General features: G+C 47.1%; 1 long non-coding RNA gene across 1 annotated transcript in view; it reads right to left on the reverse strand.

Annotated features, from left to right (window-relative positions):
- Positions 1-386: 386 nt before the first annotated feature.
- The window catches only part of LOC142290400 (uncharacterized), a 47,099-nt gene continuing 28,662 nt past the window's right edge, over positions 387-18,823 (reverse strand). The window contains exons 2-3 of the long non-coding RNA XR_012750293.1: positions 13,406-13,553; positions 387-2,988 (exon numbers count right to left, since the gene is read on the reverse strand). This is a non-coding gene — a long non-coding RNA (uncharacterized LOC142290400). The remainder of the gene's footprint in view (positions 2,989-13,405; positions 13,554-18,823) is intronic.

The following is an 18,823-nucleotide window of genomic DNA, read 5'->3' on the forward strand; positions in this document are numbered from 1 at the left end:
CACAACTACTGATACGCATGAGATCCTGGCATCTGCTGCAGCCCCACGTGGATGAACACTCAAAGAGATATATAGAAGGGGTTAAAGCCGCTCATCAGCCAAATATGAAACTGTAGAAGCGTTGATTAAGTATAATATTCTTTTTATTCCATTGGTCTACGCGTTTCAAGGTCAAAAGACCGCTTCCTCAGGACCAGTACGTCAACAAAAGGCATCAAAATCATGCCTTTTGTTGACGTACTGGTCCTGAGGAAGAGGTCTTTTGACCTTGAAATGCGTAGACCGATGGAATAAAAAGAATATTATACTTTATCAACGCTTCTACAGTTTCATATTTGGCTGATGCGCGGCTTTAACCCCTTCTATATATCTCTTTGAAAGTTTAGAGTACAAAATTTTAGTTACCAAGACTTCACCTAGAGATAACGTCCAATTATTTCTTAAATTGGTATCCACTAGACAACTGACTATAAAAGGGCATTAGTTAACATAGAAAACTCCTTCCCATTCTTTACTATCAGCAATGGAACCACATGGAAGAGAAATGTCACAAGAACTGAGGAAAGAAATAATTTCTTTACACAAGTGTAATACCTCATCCCTGTCCCTAAAAATGCCGGCCTATAGCGCCGATGTCAGTGCATTCTCCTCTCCGCAGCTCAGCAGGGACACTGATGTTACCTCCTTGACCTCCCACTTGTCCTTGCGGGCGTGCACTTGTTTTGTGGCCTCCTGCTCTTGAGCATGGTCATCCAGGTGTGTCTTAGATGTGTTTTGGCCCTCATCCCCCTGCACTGCCATCTTTGTGCTGCATGGTCCTCTGCTCGCCTGCATGGCCACCCACGTGTTTCATTGTCCTCTCCACTGCTGTGTTGCTGGCCATGTTTAGTGTTAATCCTGGTTCTTTCCACAACTGCCTATGTGAATTTCTCCCCTGGCTCCTGCTGAGTTGCCTAGGCCCTGTGCATGCCATGTGGGGTTTGCTGATGCCTAGCCTAGGGTGTGCATATGCTCCCTGTCCCTTTAAGGGGAAGCGTGAACAACTTGGAAAGGTGTCCCTATCCCATCACTGGGAGATACCAGGTATTTAAGGCTCCGTTCCCTGTTGGGAGGGACCTGAGAAACTCATTAGGTTCCTAACCTAGTCATGTCGTGTTGGTCCAGCCTATTGCTCTGGTCTGCCTGTACCCTAGCTCCAGTCTTGCCTGTAACCAGTTTTGTGTCTGCTGAATTCCTGAACCTGCTCAAGCCTATGTTCTTGTACCTGACCTGTCTGTGTGCCTGGATCCAACCAGCTTTCATCTCTGTCTGTGTTCCTGTGAGAGTCTGAAATGTGATTGTGTCAGCAGTGCAGTAGGACCCTCTGAGTTCTGCCTGCCTGCACTGATCAGCAGGGTTTTGGGTCAAAGACCCTGTAGATGCACGAGTTACCTCAGAGAAAGTGTGCTGAGCCCGGGCTACCCTGTGTGACTGCGGGTTAATAAGAGTCTAAAAAGAGAGAGAGATCAGAGAGACTGTTGGAGATTTTTTTTTTTCATTATCTTTCCTCACAAAAGAACCAGGATCTATGCTGAAGAAATTGGACCGTGTTGTGTGAGAGAAAGGAGCTCCAATTTCCTGAGGGGAGGGCTGTTCTCTGGATCGAGAAAGCCTGTGTTCTGTCTGAGGATTACTACAGAGCTGTGGGCCTGAGACTGTGTTCTGTGTGGAGTAATTGACTAATATCGACTAAAGGCTGCTTTACACCAGACAATCTATCGTGCGATAGATCGTCTGGGTCTGGGCCTGTGTGACACCTCCTAGCGACGTAGTATCGCTCACAAATTGTGAGTCGTTTACTGCTCGCTAGGTTCCATAATATCGTTTAATTTAGTTGTTCATCGTTTCCGGGGTAGCACACGTCGCTCCATGTGACACCCCGGGAACGATGAACAGCAGCTCACCTGCGTCACACGGCCGCCGCCGGCTATGTGAAGGAAGGAGGTGGGCGGGATGTTTACGTCCTGCTCATCTCCGCCCCTCCGCTTCCATTGGCCGGCGGCCGTGTGATGTCGCTGTGACGCCGAACGTCCCTCCCACTCCAGGAAGTGGACGTTCGCCGCCCACAGCGAGGTCGCACGAGAGGTAAGTATGTGTGATGGGGGTTACCGACTTTGTGCGACACGGGCAGCGATTTGCCCGTGACGCAAAAAGGACGGGGGCGGGTATGATCGATTGTGAAATCGCACAATCGGTCGTACCATGTAAAGCAGCCTTAAGTCCGGGGTCCCTGCATGACAGGATCGGGGTGAAGACATCCTGAGAGCAAGAAGAAGATTTTTGTGTTTCCTTTTTCTTCCTTCTTTGGAATTATATACAGCGGACTCGGACCACAGGCTTGTGTGAAACTTCCCTTGAAGTTAACGGCACCATAGCTTTAAGATACCTGGGTATCCCTTCGTTCAGTGTAAAACCACCGTTGGTAAAATTTAAGGCTTTATTATTATTAGTGGTGATAAGTTATACTCAGTGCACCATCTCAGAGGTTCCCTCAGGGTGCCCCCATTGGATTTACACCTCTGCCTTTATAGTTAATTGTTTTTCTTTGTTCAACCTGGTGAGTAGGTAAATTTATTCCCGGTTCCTGAGGTAATATACATAACCCGGGAACTCTGAGATCGGCGCATTGATTCTGGCTAAAAGCTGAGTGTGTTAATTCCACTTTTGTGGTGCTTTAAGGGGTTCTTAAGTCAATCATAATTTATTCTGAATCATACTCTAATTCTCAACCCAGTAAAGGAACCCTTGTTTATTTCTGCCTCTGTCTCGATTTGTGACCCACTGGATTCTCTTCAGACCTACGGTCATTACATTCCTTGACCCGTCCTGCGGTGTCCCGGTGTCGTGGTACCATCCAGCACCGTCCCTGTATCTTGCCCGAAGTCCGTTGCCCTCCCCGAAGTCCGCTGTCCTGCCCAAAGTCTGTTGTCCTGCCTGATGTCCGTTGTTCTATAAAAGAAAAGGTATCAATAGAAGCTTTGACGAGAAAAGGAAAAGGCGCAAAAATTAATTTCCAACAATGTTGCACAGTGAATGATCAATACACTTATATATACTGTATAATATTGTGTACTTTTTTGGCTAAAGATTTTCCTTGTTCATCTCGCTTGTACGTAATTTCACGTGCGTTTTGTGCAAAATCCATGTGACGTTTACAAATAAAAATGTTTTTTGAAATGAGGGTATAAGAAAACATAAGGATCAGTCACTGGATTCCAAAAATTTTAGTAAACCTAAATTTTGCATACCTGTGTTATTACTGAATGAGTTGATACTTATTATGTGATCAGAATTTATTGTTTCGACACACGTCATAGCATAGAGGGGAATGTACACTATATAACTTTTAAAGTGCAAAATTTGACTAGAATAGATTTCAAATACAATGTCAAATTTGCAGAGCACTGGTAATGCTGAAATAGCAGAAATTTTCCCACAAATGACTCTATTTTGGAAATAACACCCTATATAGTACAGATCAAAAGTTTGGACACACCTTCTCATTCAAAGAGTTTTATTTATTTTCATGACTCTAAAAATTGTAGATTCACATTGAAGACATCAAAACTATGAATGAAAACATGTGGAATGAAATACTTAAAAAAGTGTGAAACAACTGAAAATATGTCTTATATTCTAGGTTCCTCAAAGTAGCCACCTTTTGCTTTGATTATTGCTTTGCACACTCTTGGCATTCTCTTGATGAGCTTCAAGAGGTAGTCACCGGAAATGGTTTTCCAACAGTCTTGAAGGAGTTCCCAGAAATACTTAGCACTTGATGGCCCTTTGGCCTTCACTCTTCGGTCCAGCTCACCCCAAACCATCTCGATTGGGTTCAGGTCTGGTAGCTGTGGAGACCAGGTCATCTGGCGTAGCATCCCATCACTCTCCTTCTTAGTCAAATAGCCCTTACACAGCCTGGAGGTGTGTTTGGCGTCATTGCACTGTTGAAAAATAAATGATGGTCCAACTAAACGCAAACTGGATGGAATAGCATGCCGCTGCAAGATGCTATGGTAGCCATGCTTGTTTAGTATGCCTTCAATTTTGAATAAATCCCCAACAGTGTCACCAGCAAAGCACCCCCACACCATCACACCTCCTCCTCCATGCTTTACGGTGGGAAGCAGGCATGTACTGTGGAGTCCATTTGTTTACCTTTTCTACAAAGACACGGTGGTTGGATCCAAAGATCTCAAATTTGGACTCATCAGACCAAAGCACAGATTTCCACTGGTCTAATGTCCATTCCTTGTGTTCTTTAGCCCAAACAAGTCTCTTCTACTTGTTGCCTGTCCTTACCAGTGGTTTCGTAGCAGCTATTTTACCATGAAGGCCTGCTGCACAAAGTCTCCTCTTAATAGTTGTTCTAGAGATTAGAAGGTGTGTCCAAACTTTCGGTCTGTACTGTACATGTGAGGTAACTATTTCAGAACCACAGCTTCTTCACAAAAATTGAAAACATTGGGATGCAAAAATGAAAAATTACATTTTTTAAACTAAAATGTTATGTTAGTAGCCTATTTTAAATTTTCACATAGGGTAGCAAGAGAATATGGTTCCCACAATATGTGGTTGAAATGTATTGTTTTGGTACATGGCATGGGCTGGAGGTTAAAGTGTATTATTTGACTTTTGGAGTGCATATTTGGCTGGAATTGACCCAGCTGCATTGTTTTAGACCCACCGTTATGACAAATATACTTAAATGAAAAATTACTGTATTTTTCGCATTATAAGACGCACCCCCAAATTTGGTGAAGGAAAAGAGAATTTTTTTTTTAATGTTAAATGGGGTCCATCTTATAATGCCAGTGTCCGTCTAACAAATCATATAGGGTATATGTCCCTCATAGCCCCCCATCCTAAAATTAGCCCCCTTAATCTGGATATGGCCCCCTTATATTGAATATAGCCCCCTTGTGCTGGCACACGTTCCCCTGTGCTGCCTATGGCCCTGTATGGATTGCACATGTTCCCTGTGCTGCCTATGGCCCCCTATGGATTGCACACATCCCTCTGTGCTGCCTATGGCCCCCTATGGATTGCACACATTCCCCTGTGCTGCCTATGGCCCCCTATGGATTGCACACATTGCCCTGTGCTGCGTATGGCCCCCTATGGATTACATACGTTCCCCTGTGCTGCCTATGGCCCCCTATGGATTGCACACATTCCCCTTTGCTGCCTATGGCCCCCTATGTGTTGCATACATTCCCCTGTGCTGCCTATGGTCCCCTATGGATTGCACACGTTCCCCTGTGTTAGATATCGCCCCCATGCTGCTGTCCATAGTAAAATAAAACACTCTTTCCTTACCTCCTCCAGCGCTGATCTCCCTCCTGTCTCCCTCTGTGCTTCTGTTCCTCCACTTCCTGGTTCTTGGTGCCGGTCATGTGATCGGCACAGCAGAGTGACTTCATCTCTGCGTGCCTGATCACAGTGGAAGCAGGGACACTGGGGAGAAACGCTGGAGGAGGTAAGTAAAGCTTTTTTATTTTAGAATGAGCAGCAGCATGGGGGCCATATCTAACATGGGGGGCATGTGCCATCACAGGGGGGTGGAGGGACATATAATATGCACCGCTCTCCCAGCCCGTCACAGCGGTGCGATTTCAGCACCACGGAGATGGACAGCGGCTGTGCATATTATATGAGCGGGAGCAGGAGCTCAAAGGCTGCAGCCCGCAGCGTTCGCCTGCCCCCAGCAGCGCTCCAGAGCGGACCCTGCAGTATATCTATATATATAATTGCCTTATTCTGTCGGTCTGTCTGTCTTGCTCCAAAATTGTGTCACCATGACAGTGTCACCGTGACAGTGTCAACTGTCGGATTGGCCGCTGGGCTCTGCCTGGCCCCCCCCACGGATTGGCCACTCGCCTCGGCCTGGCCCCACCCCCCGCATGGATTGGCCTCTCGCCCCGACCCTCTGCACGCATTGACCGCTCGGCCACGCCCCTTTCCCCGAATTCAAACGAAGCCCCGACTCCCCCAGCCCAGACATAACCTTGCGATGCTGGGATCGTGATGGAGCCGGTGTACGCTGGTAACCATGATAAACATCGGGTAACTATAGGAAGCGCTTCCCTTAGTTACCCGATGTGTATCATGGTTACCAGCGAACACCGCCTCCCGGTACACATGTGCAGGGAGCCGGCATACGCTGCGGTCAATAATGAAGTGTCATGCAGCGGTGAAAGAGTTAAAGACACTGCAAGACACTTCATTATAGGCAGCGGGCACCCCCAGAAGAGAGAAGACAGAAGAAAGAAGACCCCGCAGTCATACTCACCAGACGCCGACCGGGAGCAGGTGAGCGCATCAAGGTCCTGCAGCGGCGGAACACACACACACGCACACACATAAGAACAGACACACACACATCAGATCACACTCACTCACTCTCACACACACCTCACACACACATCAGATCGCATCCACACACTCACAACATCCAGTGATATCGCTTACTTCTCGGCGGCGATACTGTGCGTGCAGTGACCTTCCAGGACCTGCCGGAGGATCACATGGCCGGAAGCATGTGGAATCTCTGGATGTTGTGAGTGTGTGAGCGCGTATGTGCGATATCGTCAGTGTGTGTGTGCGTGTATGCGATCGGATGTGTGCGTGTATGCGATCGGATGTGTGAGTGTCGGCAGAAGGCAGAGGAGCACGGCGTGCAGCACAGCTGCTGCGACCGCCCACCGGAGGGCACAGAGAGAAGTGGGGTGTGAGTGTATGCGATCAGATGTGTGCGTGTATACTGTCTGATGTGTGACTGTGGAGCACGACGGGGAGTGCGCAGCATGGGGGATGGAGCACGATGGGGGATGCGCAGAATGGGGGATGGAGCATGATGGGGGGTGTGCAGCATGGGGGATGGAGCACGATGGGGGGTATGCAGCATGGGGGATGGAGCACGATGGGGGGTGCACAGCATAGGGGATGGAGCACGATGGGGGGTGCGCAGCATGGGGGATGGAGCACGATGGGGGGTGCACAGCATGGGGGGGTGCGCAGCATGGGGGATGGAGCACGATGGGGGGTGCACAGCATGGAGGATGGAGCACGATGGGGAGTGTGCAGCATGGGGGATGGAGCATGATGGGGGTGCACAGCATGGGGATGGAGTACGATGGGGAGTGCGCAGCATGGGGGATGGAGCACGATGGGGAGTGCACAGCATGAGGTATGGAGCACGATGGGGGGTGCGCAGCATGGTGGATGGAGCACGATGGGGGGTGCGCAGCATGGGGGATGGAGAACGATGGGGGTGCACACCTCCCCCAAAAACACACACACACCGCCACACGCGCACCGCACAACACACCACACACACACTGGGAACCACAAACACCGCCCTACACAGACACCCACACACAGACAACGCCGCACTCACACAACACCCAACACACAAACACCGCGGCATACACAAATATACGCACATACCGCGCAACACACACACTGCACAAAACATACCTCCCCCAAAACACACAAACGCACTCCACACCCACACAAACCGCGCAACACACACAGCACCACACACAGACAACACTGCAGACACACAGCGCTCCACAAACAACGCAACACACACAACACACAAACAACACCGCTCTCACACACCCCCACACCCAGACAATATCTAGAACATTTACAGCGCCCTACACAAACACTGGCAACTACACACAACAACATCTATATATATATAACAAAAATCATACATTAAATTCTAGAATACCCGATGCGTTAGAATCGGGCCACCTTCTAGTATATATATATATATATATATACACCCCCCCATATATTCGGCTTATAAGACACACCCCCTACTTTCTCCCAAAATTTGGGGGAACAAAAGTGCGTCTTATAAAGCGAAAAATACGGTATGTTTTTTTACCACAAAAATTAGGTTTCAGCACTATATTTTTCATTTTTACAGGAGTTCATGCGAGAAAATGGATCACACAATTTTTAAAGCAACTTCTCTCAAATGCAGCAATATTTGTTCGAAAACTATTCTTGAAAGGGAAGAAATGCTATTTGGCTTTGGGTGCGTAAATTTAACAGAAATAGTTTGCAGGAAATGTAACCAGCAAATGACAAAAAGTGATCTCATTTTGAAAACTACACCCATCACGTACTTCATCTAGGGCTGTGGTAAACATTTTAAAATGACAGGGGCTTCACAGAATTTTATAATCACCTCTAACATATAGTGGGGGATGAATATAAGTTGCAGAAAAATAACAGATACGCATTTATTGGAAACTAGCTGTACTACCTGGCTTCGCCCGGGTTAATAACTGTTGTTAACAAAATAGAATGTATTAACAAAAATGTATTGTGCACACAAAAACCACAAAACAAATAGATAGAAATGTAATTATTAAAAGGCAAAAACTAAGCTAATAGAAGCTTTTCACAACATCTATTTCAACACCACAGATATTCCACACAGATTTAACTAAATCGGCCAAGTAATGTGCTCCGTTTGTCTCTTTCCAGGTCTGTCTCTTTCCAGGTTTGTCTCTTTCCCCGTCTGTCTTTCTCCATCTGTCTATGTCCCCATCTGCCTGTCTCTGTCTGTCTCTTTCTTTGTATGTCTCTATCTCTCTGTTTCTTTCCCCATCTGTCTCTTTCAGGTCTGTCTCTTTCCCCGTCTCTTTGTCTGTGTTTTTTCCTGTCTGTCTCTTTCCCTGTCTGCATGTCTCTGTCTGTCTCTTTCCTTGTCTGTCTCTATTTCTCTGTCTCTTTCCCCATCTGTCTATATCAAGGTCTTTCCCATCTATCTTTGTCTGTCTCTCTGGCTGTCTCCTCCTTCCCTGTCTGCCTGTCTCTGTCCCTGTCTGCATGTCTGTCTGTCTCTTTCCCCATCTGTCTCTTTCCAGGTCTGTCTCTTTCCAGGTCTGTCTCTGTCTGTCTCTTTTCCTGTCTGTTTCTATCTCTCTGTCTCTTTCCCTTTCTGTCTCAGTCGGTCTCTCTCTCTGTTGCTCTCTGTCTCTCTGTCTCTCTCTATCCATCTCCCCAACCACATCTTATTACCTCACATATAAGCTTCTTATACTATGAATGTCTTTTGTTCCTATAGCATCCAATCACAGCTCCTACTAATAACCTGTAGTTCCAGGCTCCATTTACTTTAATGGAGGCATGTTTTTTGGAGAGTAACTGTAAAGCGCGGGGTTAAATTTTCCTGTCAAAACATAGTCTACGACGTTTCTGGGTCACATGAGGTGTCTGTACAAAATTTCGTGATTGTAAATCCGACGGTGTGGATATACTTTTCGTTTCACTTTTTTCCCATTATGTAGATAGGGGCAAAATTGATTGGTAAATTGGAAAGCGCAGGGTTAAAATTTCGCCTCACAACATAGCCTATGACGCTCTCGGGGTCCAGATGTGTGAGTGTGCAAAATTTTGTGGCTGTAGCTGCGACGGTGCAGATGCAAATCCTGGACATACACACACACATACATACATACACACACACATTCAGCTTTATATAATAGATCTAATAAAAGAATAAAATTAAAAACATCCAATAGATCGGAAATACGTTGTGTATATAATGTATATGGGTAGGAAAAAGCACAAATAATTATTAACATAAATTTAAAAATATAAAATAATAATTCGACCAGTTTGTACTTGTTATTAAACGTTCTTTTGCGTTATACAGAATATATTTTTTTCTTATGATCCGCATAATAATTAATCTTAGATTTTTTTTTTCATAGTGTGAAAATGTTTATTTTTTCCTCATCATCACCATATTGACTACATTTCTCACTTGTTTATGCGTAGCTCCCCCTATAGAGTACTCACTCATAGCACTTCTCTGCAGGTTTACCTTTTTAGTCCACGAGTTGTACACAATCAGATACTGAGTAAAGATACATTTTTTGTTTCATACAGGAGTAACAAAATTTTTTATTTTCCTGTCTTAATCTGTATTCCTACCAAGTATTTACTATTTATTCATTATATGTATGATATATTGTTTTTGAACGAGTTGATGATTTGAATTGCATCATATGACCATGTGGTGTCCATGGACCCCAACACCCTTTTCCTTTTTTGTTTGCACTCATCCTAGTTGAACATATACACCTCCTCTCCCTTGATCTTACCTTTATGTGATTTTTGTCCTGAGGAAGGAGAGAAAAATCTCAGAAACTCATTGACAAATAAAAATCACTAATATATTTATCTTTGGATCATTAGTTTATTCTGGGGGAACATGCTGTATATATGAGCCTAAGTGGGTCTCATAATGTATATGTGAGGCTATGTGGGGGCTCATATAGTATACTAGAAGGTGGCCCGATTCTAACGCATCGGGTATTCTAGAATTTATTGTGTAGTTAATGTATGATTTTTGTTATATATATATAGATGTTGTTGTGTGTAGTTGCCAGTGTTTGTGTAGGGCGCTGTAAATGTTCTGGGTGTTGTCTGGGTGTGGGGGTGTGTGAGAGCGGTGTTGTTTGTGTGTTGCGTTGTGTGTGTTGCGTTGTTTGTGGAGCGCTGTGTGTCTGCAGTGTTGTCTGTGTGTGGTGCTGTGTGTGTTGCGCGGTTTATGTGGGTGTGGAGTGCGTTTGTGTGTTTTGGGGGAGGTATGTTTTGTGCAGTGTGTGTGTTGCGCGGTATGTGCGTATATTTATGTATGCCGCGGTGTTTGTGTGTTGTGTGTTGTGTGTGTGCGGCGTTGTCTGTGTGTGGGTGTCTGTGTAGGGCGGTGTTTGTGGTTCCCAGTGTGTGTGTGGGGTGTTGTGCGGTGCGCGTGTGGCGGTGTGTGTTTTTGGGGGAGGTGTGCACTCCCCATCGTGCTCCATCCCCCATGCTGCGCACTCCCCATCGTGCTCCATCCCCCATGCTGCGCACTCCCCATCATGCTCCATCCCCCATGATACGCACCCCCCATCGTGCTCCATCCTCCATGCTGCGCACCCCCCATCGTGCTCCATCCCCCATGCTGCGCACCCCCCATCGTGCTCCATCCCCCATGCTGTGCACTCCCCATCATGCTCCATCCCCCATGCTGCACACCCCCCATTGTGCTCCATCCCCCATGCTGCACACCCCCCATCGTGCTCCACAGTCACACATCAGACAGGATACACGCACACATCTGATCGCATACACTCACACCCCACTTCTCCCTGTGCCCTCCGGTGGGCGGTCCCAGCAGCTGTGCTGCACGCCGTACTCCTCTGCCTTCTGCCGACACTCACACATCCGATCGCATACACGCACACATCCGATCGCATACACGCACACATCTGATCGCATACACGCACACATCCGATCGCATACACGCACACACACACTGACGATATCGCACATACGCGCTCACACACTCACAACATCTGGAGATACCACATGCTTCCGGCCATGTGATCCTCCGGCAGGTCCTGGAAGGTCACTGCACACACAGTATCGCCGCCGAGAAGTAAGCGATATCACTGGATGTTGTGAGTGTGTGGATGCGATCTGATGTGTGTGTGAGGTGTGTGTGAGAGTGAGTGAGTGTGATCTGATGTGTGTGTCTGTTCTTATGTGTGTGCGTGTTCCGCTGCTGCAGGACCTTGATGCGCTCACCTGCTCCCGGTCGGCGTCTGGTGAGTATGACTGCGGGGTCTTCTTTCTTCTGTCTTCTCTCTTCTGGGGGTGCCCGCTGCCTATAATGAAGTGTCTTGCAGTGTCTTTAACTCTTTCACCGCTGCATGACACTTCATTATTGACCGCAGCGTATGCCGGCTCCCTGCACATGTGTACCGGGAGGCGGTGTTCGCTGGTAACCATGATACACATCGAGTAACTAAGGGAAGCGCTTCCTATAGTTACCCGATGTTTATCATGGTTACCAGCATACACCGGCTCCGTCACGATCCCAGCATCGCAAGGTTATGTCTGGGCTGGGGGAGCCGGGGCTTCGTTTGAATTCGGGGAAAGGGGCGTGGCCGAGCGGTCGATGCGTGCGGAGGGTCGGGGCGAGCGGCCAATCCATGTGGAAGGCGGGGCGAGGCCGAGGCGAGCGGCGAATCTGTGGGGGGGGCGGGGCCAGGCAGAGCCCAGCGGCCAATCCGACAGTTGTCACTCTAACGACACTGTCACGGTGACACTGTCACGGTGACACAATTTTGGAGCAAGACAGACAGACAGACAGACAGACAGAATAAGGCAATTATATATATAGATAAGTGGCTATGTGGGGTTCATTTTGCATTACAGAAGCTAGATGTGGCCCATAATGTATATAATAAGTTATATGATGCTCATAATGTATTTAGGAGGTTATGTGGGGGCTCCTACTGTATATAGGAGGCTATGTGAGACTCATATTGCATCTAGGAGGCTATGTGAGGCTCATACTGTATATTTGAGGCTTTGTGGGTCTCACACTGTATATAGAGAGGCTTTGTGGGGGCTCACACTATATATAGAGAGGCTGCGTGGAGGCTCATGCTGTATTTAGAAGTCTGTGTGAGGACTCAGACTTTGTATAGAAGGTGTATGTGGGTGCTAAAACTGTATACAGAAGGGCTATGTGGGGGTACACATTGTATACAGAGGGGCTCATATAGCATATAGGAGGCTATGTGGAGGAATGTGCTGAATATATGTGGCTAAGTCGGGCTCAAAATGTATATAGGAGGCTATGTTGGGGCTCCTATTATATGTAAGTTGATATGTGGAGCTCATGTTATATTTATGATATACAAAAATTAAAAATCTAACCAGCGCCAATATCCTTATACTGCTGTTGCTGCAAGATTAGGGCAAATTCCTCTAATCGCCCAAAAACACAGTTTTAGAGCCCGATAATAATATTGTGTCAATATTAATATTCTATCTGCGCAAACAGAAGTACATATAGGGAGACTTTTTTTTAGAATATTTTATTTATAAAGAATGGTGAAAAAAAGGGGGGAGAGAGAAAATATTTTTTTGCACTAACACTTTAAAATTAGTCCTTACTGTACTAAATTTGTCAAGAGATGGTGAAAATATTTGTTGTGTATACACTACTAATAAATGCCAAAAACTATATATCATAAAACCAAATAACCTTTGAGGGGAAAAAACGTCCTTTTTCCTATAGATGTGTCCCCCTGAACATACATCTACCTAATCCTAACTGGATTAGTAGATTTGTTAGGTCACCACAGTCAGTAGCTGACCTCAAAATGAGAAATAAAAAATGATTTTAAATATCAAAGAAGTCCAGTGCTAATCCTATACGGTCAGAAGGAAACTTTCAATCAGTTTCCTAATTTACGGCTATGATCCGATAGCAATTACAATAGTTGAATTTCGTTTTTGCAAAGTCACATCAATGAGATTAATTATCGTAAGCGCTTACCCCGGGCAGTGCATTGTCCTCCGTACTAATATTGCTCAAATCCCAAGAACCCCGCTCTCCACGTTGTGTTGGTTCCGTTGGACCACATCGGAATGCACCCTGGTTTCTGAGGCATTGCTATAATTACAAGGAGGGATTGCAGTATACTCTGGAAGAGATGTAAAGGAATTGGAATTCAATTCTGGTGCAATTTGAAAAACATTCTGACTCCAAAACTGGGAAAGTCTATGCAATCATTGCAAGGTCTAGCTAAAATTACAAGAATGCATTGCAGTACACCATGGAAGAGATGCAGAGGGGGGACTGTGATTCAATATTGGAACAATTTTAAAAAGATTGTGATTTGGAGACTGGATATTATCTGTTCTCCAACTGATAACCTATTTACGCTGTTTGGTGTTCAGGAGCATCTTTGCTGTGCTCACGCAGCAGACAGTTTCACGTGACCCATGACCTCGGAATGTGTGTGCGCCATCAGCAGCTTGTCCACTTTTCTGTTCCTTACTGCACACCTTGCGCATGTTAAACTATGCCTGCAGCTAACAGTGGTATTAATAGGGAATAGAATCTAATACATTTAGCCCGTAAAAGGTAGTTTAGTTTTAGGTTGCGTAGCAAGGATTGTAAGGAAAGAAACATTGCCGATGTGTACCGCCCTGCGCTCGGCTGCAGCCAAGCCGCTCGGGTCCGGGCTCGCTGGTGGGTGGCTCGAGCACCTCCGGACCCGGGGTCACTTCACTCTGAAAGGGGTGCTGGTGCTTTTAGAGGGGGTAGGTAGGTGCACGGCCGCAGCCATGTTTGAGTTCATGACCCCACCCACGGGTTGTGGTGAAGTGGGACACCACCGCTGCGATTACGGGGCACCCGGGGGAGATGGTATCGGCCCAGCTCCCACTCCAACCAGGCAGTGGTTCCCACGGGGAGCTCGTTCGGGTCGTGGTCTTCTGCATCAAAAGCTACTCCGCCTCTGCCGCTTCTGGGTCCCGCCACTCCGGTGACGAGCACCGCTCCGCTCTCCTCCCTGAACGTTGAAATCCTCCATCCGCTCCCCCTTGGTCTTTTTGGGGCACTCCCTTCTTCGGCCGATCAGTTTCGCTTTTCGACCTTTCGCTTTGCTGCACGGCCACGTTCGCAGGGGGTGGGGCTTCAGTTTTTCGCACCCTTTCTGCAGGGAAGAATACTCTAGCGGGAGTTTTCGTGCCAAAAGATGGCGGGCGGCAAGATGGCGGATTCTGGGAATTTTGCAACGGATCACCGCTGACTTCACTTCAAGGCACACTTCACTAGGTAAGTGAATAGGTAAGTATCCTGTTCGTGACGCCAGAAGAGTCGATGTGTACCACCCCACACTCAGCTGCAGCCGAGCCGCTTGGGTCCGGGCTCGCTGGTGGGTGGCTTGAGCGCCTCCGGACCCGGGGTCACTTCGCTCTGAAAGGGGGGCTGGCGCTTTTAGAGGGGGATAGGTAGGTGCACGGCCGGAGCCGTGTTTGAGTTTGTGACGCCACCCACGGGTTGTGGTGAAGTGGGACACCACCACTGCAATTACGGGGCACCCGGGGAAGATGGTAGTGTAGCAAGATTTTAACCCTTCCGTGGGTCGGGATGATGGCCCCGGGACCTGTTGGGGAGAGCTGGGCGGTGCAGGGCGGTGCGCGGCCGAATAGCAATGTTGTACTCACAATTATTGACACACACAAGTCTCTGGTAAACCAAGTTGATGGTGGTCGGTGAGCCGGCTGCGTCTGGTCCCCCACCCGGTTTGGTGGTCCTGGCCTTTTTCCTGCACCGTGTTGTGTACTTGGGCTGCCTGCGCTTCAGCGTCAGGAGTCCGCTCCCCGGCTTGGTAGATGTCGAGAGAGCCCTTTTGCCTGCAGACGCTGGCCCATGGGATCTCTCTTCCTGTGCGGTGGCTTTCTATCCCCCTCGGTGGGCTGTTGTTTTCAGTTGGGACTTGGGTGGGAAAGGACCTATAGTCCAGACCGCAATCAGTTAATTAACTCAGTCCGGTGGATTCTGGACCTTTGAGGGGTTTCAGGGTCTGAGTAACCCCCTTTGTGCTCCGGTTTCCGAGTCGGTACCCCGGGTCGGTACCGGCGGGCCACTACCCTGTCCCGGTCCACCACGGTTCCACCGAGCCATCTTCCTGGCTCCTGCAGGCTAAGGCCACCGTTTGCCTCCTAGCCAAGGTACCAGGACTCCAACCCTGGCACCTGTCAGACTGCCACAGACCTGGGCACAGGCCTGCTTCCACTACTGACCACTGACTACTCACTGACTGACTGACTGACTGTGTTTTTCCTGCCTCAGGCCCTCTGGACTCCTCGGTGGGCGTGGCCAACTGCCTGGCTCCGCCCCCTGGTGTGTCCATCAAGCACTGAGAGAGGTGACTATGGTTTAAAGTTTGACTGATGACACCTTATTGGGGAACAGGTGTAATGCAGGGGTCTACCTGTGACTACCTGGCTGGTCCAGGGCGTCACACATACAGTTAGGTCCAGAAATATTTGGACAGTGACACAATTTTCGCGAGTTGGGCTCTGCATGCCACCACATTGGATTTGAAATGAAACCTCTACAACAGAATTCAAGTGCAGATTGTAACGTTTAATTTGAAGGTTTGAACAAAAATATCTGATAGAAATTGTAGGAATTGTACACATTTCTTTACAAACACTCCACATTTTAGGAGGTCAAAAGTAATTGGACAAATAAACCAAACCCAAACAAAATATTTTTATTTTCAATATTTTGTTGCGAATCCTTTGGAGGCAATCACTGCCTTAAGTCTGGAACCCATGGACATCACTAAACGCTGGGTTTCCTCCTTCTTAATGCTTTGCCAGGCCTTTACAGCCGCAGCCTTCAGGTCTTGCTTGTTTGTGGGTCTTTCCGTCTTAAGTCTGGATTTGAGCAAGTGAAATGCATGCTCAATTGGGTTAAGATCTGGTGATTGACTTGGCCATTGCAGAATGTTCCACTTTTTTGCACTCATGAACTCCTGGGTAGCTTTGGCTGTATGCTTGGGGTCATTGTCCATCTGTACTATGAAGCGCCGTCCGATCAACTTTGCGGCATTTGGCTGAATCTGGGCTGAAAGTATATCCCGGTACACTTCAGAATTCATCCGGCTACTCTTGTCTGCTGTTATGTCATCAATAAACACAAGTGACCCAGTGCCATTGAAAGCCATGCATGCCCATGCCATCACGTTGCCTCCACCATGTTTTACAGAGGATGTGGTGTGCCTTGGATCATGTGCCGTTCCCTTTCTTCTCCAAACTTTTTTCTTCCCATCATTCTGGTACAGGTTGATCTTTGTCTCATCTGTCCATAGAATACTTTTCCAGAACTGAGCTGGCTTCATGAGGTGTTTTTCAGCAAATTTAACTCTGGCCTGTCTATTTTTGGAATTGATGAATGGTTTGCATCTAGATGTGAACCCTTTGTATTTACTTTCATGGAGTCTTCTCTTTACTGTTGACTTAGAGACAGATACACCTACTTCACTGAGAGTGTTCTGGACTTCAGTTGATGTTGTGAACGGGTTCTTCTTCACCAAAGAAAGTATGCGGCGATCATCCACCACTGTTGTCATCCGTGGACGCCCAGGCCTTTTTGAGTTCCCAAGCTCACCAGTCAATTCCTTTTTTCTCAGAATGTACCCGACTGTTGATTTTGCTACTCCAAGCATGTCTGCTATCTCTCTGATGTATTTTTTCTTTTTTTCAGCCTCAGGATGTTCTGCTTCACCTCAATTGAGAGTTCCTTAGACCGCATGTTGTCTGGTCACAGCAACAGCTTCCAAATGCAAAACCACACACCTGTAATCAACCCCATACCTTTTAACTACTTCATTGATTACAGGTTAACGAGGGAGACGCCTTCAGAGTTAATTGCAGCCCTTAGAGTCCCTTGTCCAATTACTTTTGGTCCCTTGAAAAAGAGGAGGCTATGCATTACAGAGCTATGATTCCTAAACCCTTTCTCCGATTTGGATGTGAAAACTCTCATATTGCAGCTGGGAGTGTGCACTTTCAGCCCATATTATATATATAATTGTATTTCTGAACATGTTTTTGTAAACAGCTAAAATAACAAAACTTGTGTCACTGTCCAAATATTTCTGGCCCTGACTGTACACCTCTAATGTTAAACTATTCCTCATTGAAGCTAGCCCTACACTAATAAAGATTACTCATAAAGCCTATGCACTAAGTGCAAGGGCTGCCAAAAATTAGAAGGAGGCTCTCCAATACACCCTGGAAGGGATGTAAATTAGGGCACATAGATTTTTTCCCATTATTAAGCCGAGCAACTCTTAGACTAGTTAAAGCTATGCACATATGTGCAAGGGATGCCAAAAATTAGAAAAAGGTACTCCTATACACCCTTGAAGACATGTAGGGGAGGACCTCAGAAAACGTTTTTACTATTTGGAAGGAGTGGGACTCCTACACAGGTAAAGCCAAAGCACTAAGTGTAATGGCAGAAAAACATTTACCCATGAGGGTATATATATCTAATATACTAGAAGGTGACCCGATTCTAACGCATCGGGTATTCTAGAACATATTGTGTAGTTAATGTATGATTTTTGTTATACATATATATGTTGTTGTGTGTAGTTGACAATTGTTTGTGTAGGACGCTGTAAATGTTCTGGGTGTTGTCTGGGTGTGGCGGTGTGTGAGAGCAAAGTTGTTTATGTGTTGCGTTGTGTGTGTTGCGTTGTTTGTGGAGCGCTGTGTGTCTGCAGTGTTGTGTGTGTGGTGCTGTGTGTGTTGCGCGGTTTGTGTGGGTATTTGTGTGTGTGTGTGTTGGAGGCGTAGTCCTGGGGAGAGAAAAGTATAATAGGAGGAGTAGTCCTGGGGAGAGAGGAGTATAATAGGAGGAGTAGTCCTGGGGAGAGAGGAGTATAATAGGAGGAGTAGTCCTGGGGAGAGAGGAGTATAAAAGGAGGAGTAGTCCTGGGGGGAGAGGAGTCTAATAGGAGGAGTAGTCCTGGGGGGAGAGGAGAATAATAGGAGGAGTAGTCCTGGGAAGAGAGGAGTATAATAGGAGGAGTAGTCCTGGGGGAGAGGAATATAATAGGAAGAGTTATCCTGGGGGGAGAGCAGGATAATAGGAGGAGTAGTCCTGGGGAGACAGGAGGATAATAGGAGGAGTAGTCCTGGGGGAAAGGAGTATAATAAAAGGAGTAGTCCTGGGGAGAGAGGAGAATAATAGGACGAGTAGTTCTGGGGGGAGAGGAGTATAATAGGAGGAGTAGTCCTGGGGGAGGTGTCTAATAGGTGGAGTAGTCCTGGAGGGGAGGTGTCTAATAGGGGGAGTAGTCCTTGGGGGAGGTGTCTATTAGCTGGAGTAGTCCTGGGGGGGAGGTGTATAGGTGCCCAATGTGTGTGTGGGGCGTGGCTGAGC

Source organism: Anomaloglossus baeobatrachus, chromosome 2, assembly GCF_048569485.1.
Source record: "Anomaloglossus baeobatrachus isolate aAnoBae1 chromosome 2, aAnoBae1.hap1, whole genome shotgun sequence".
Taxonomy (NCBI): Eukaryota; Metazoa; Chordata; class Amphibia; order Anura; family Aromobatidae; genus Anomaloglossus; species Anomaloglossus baeobatrachus.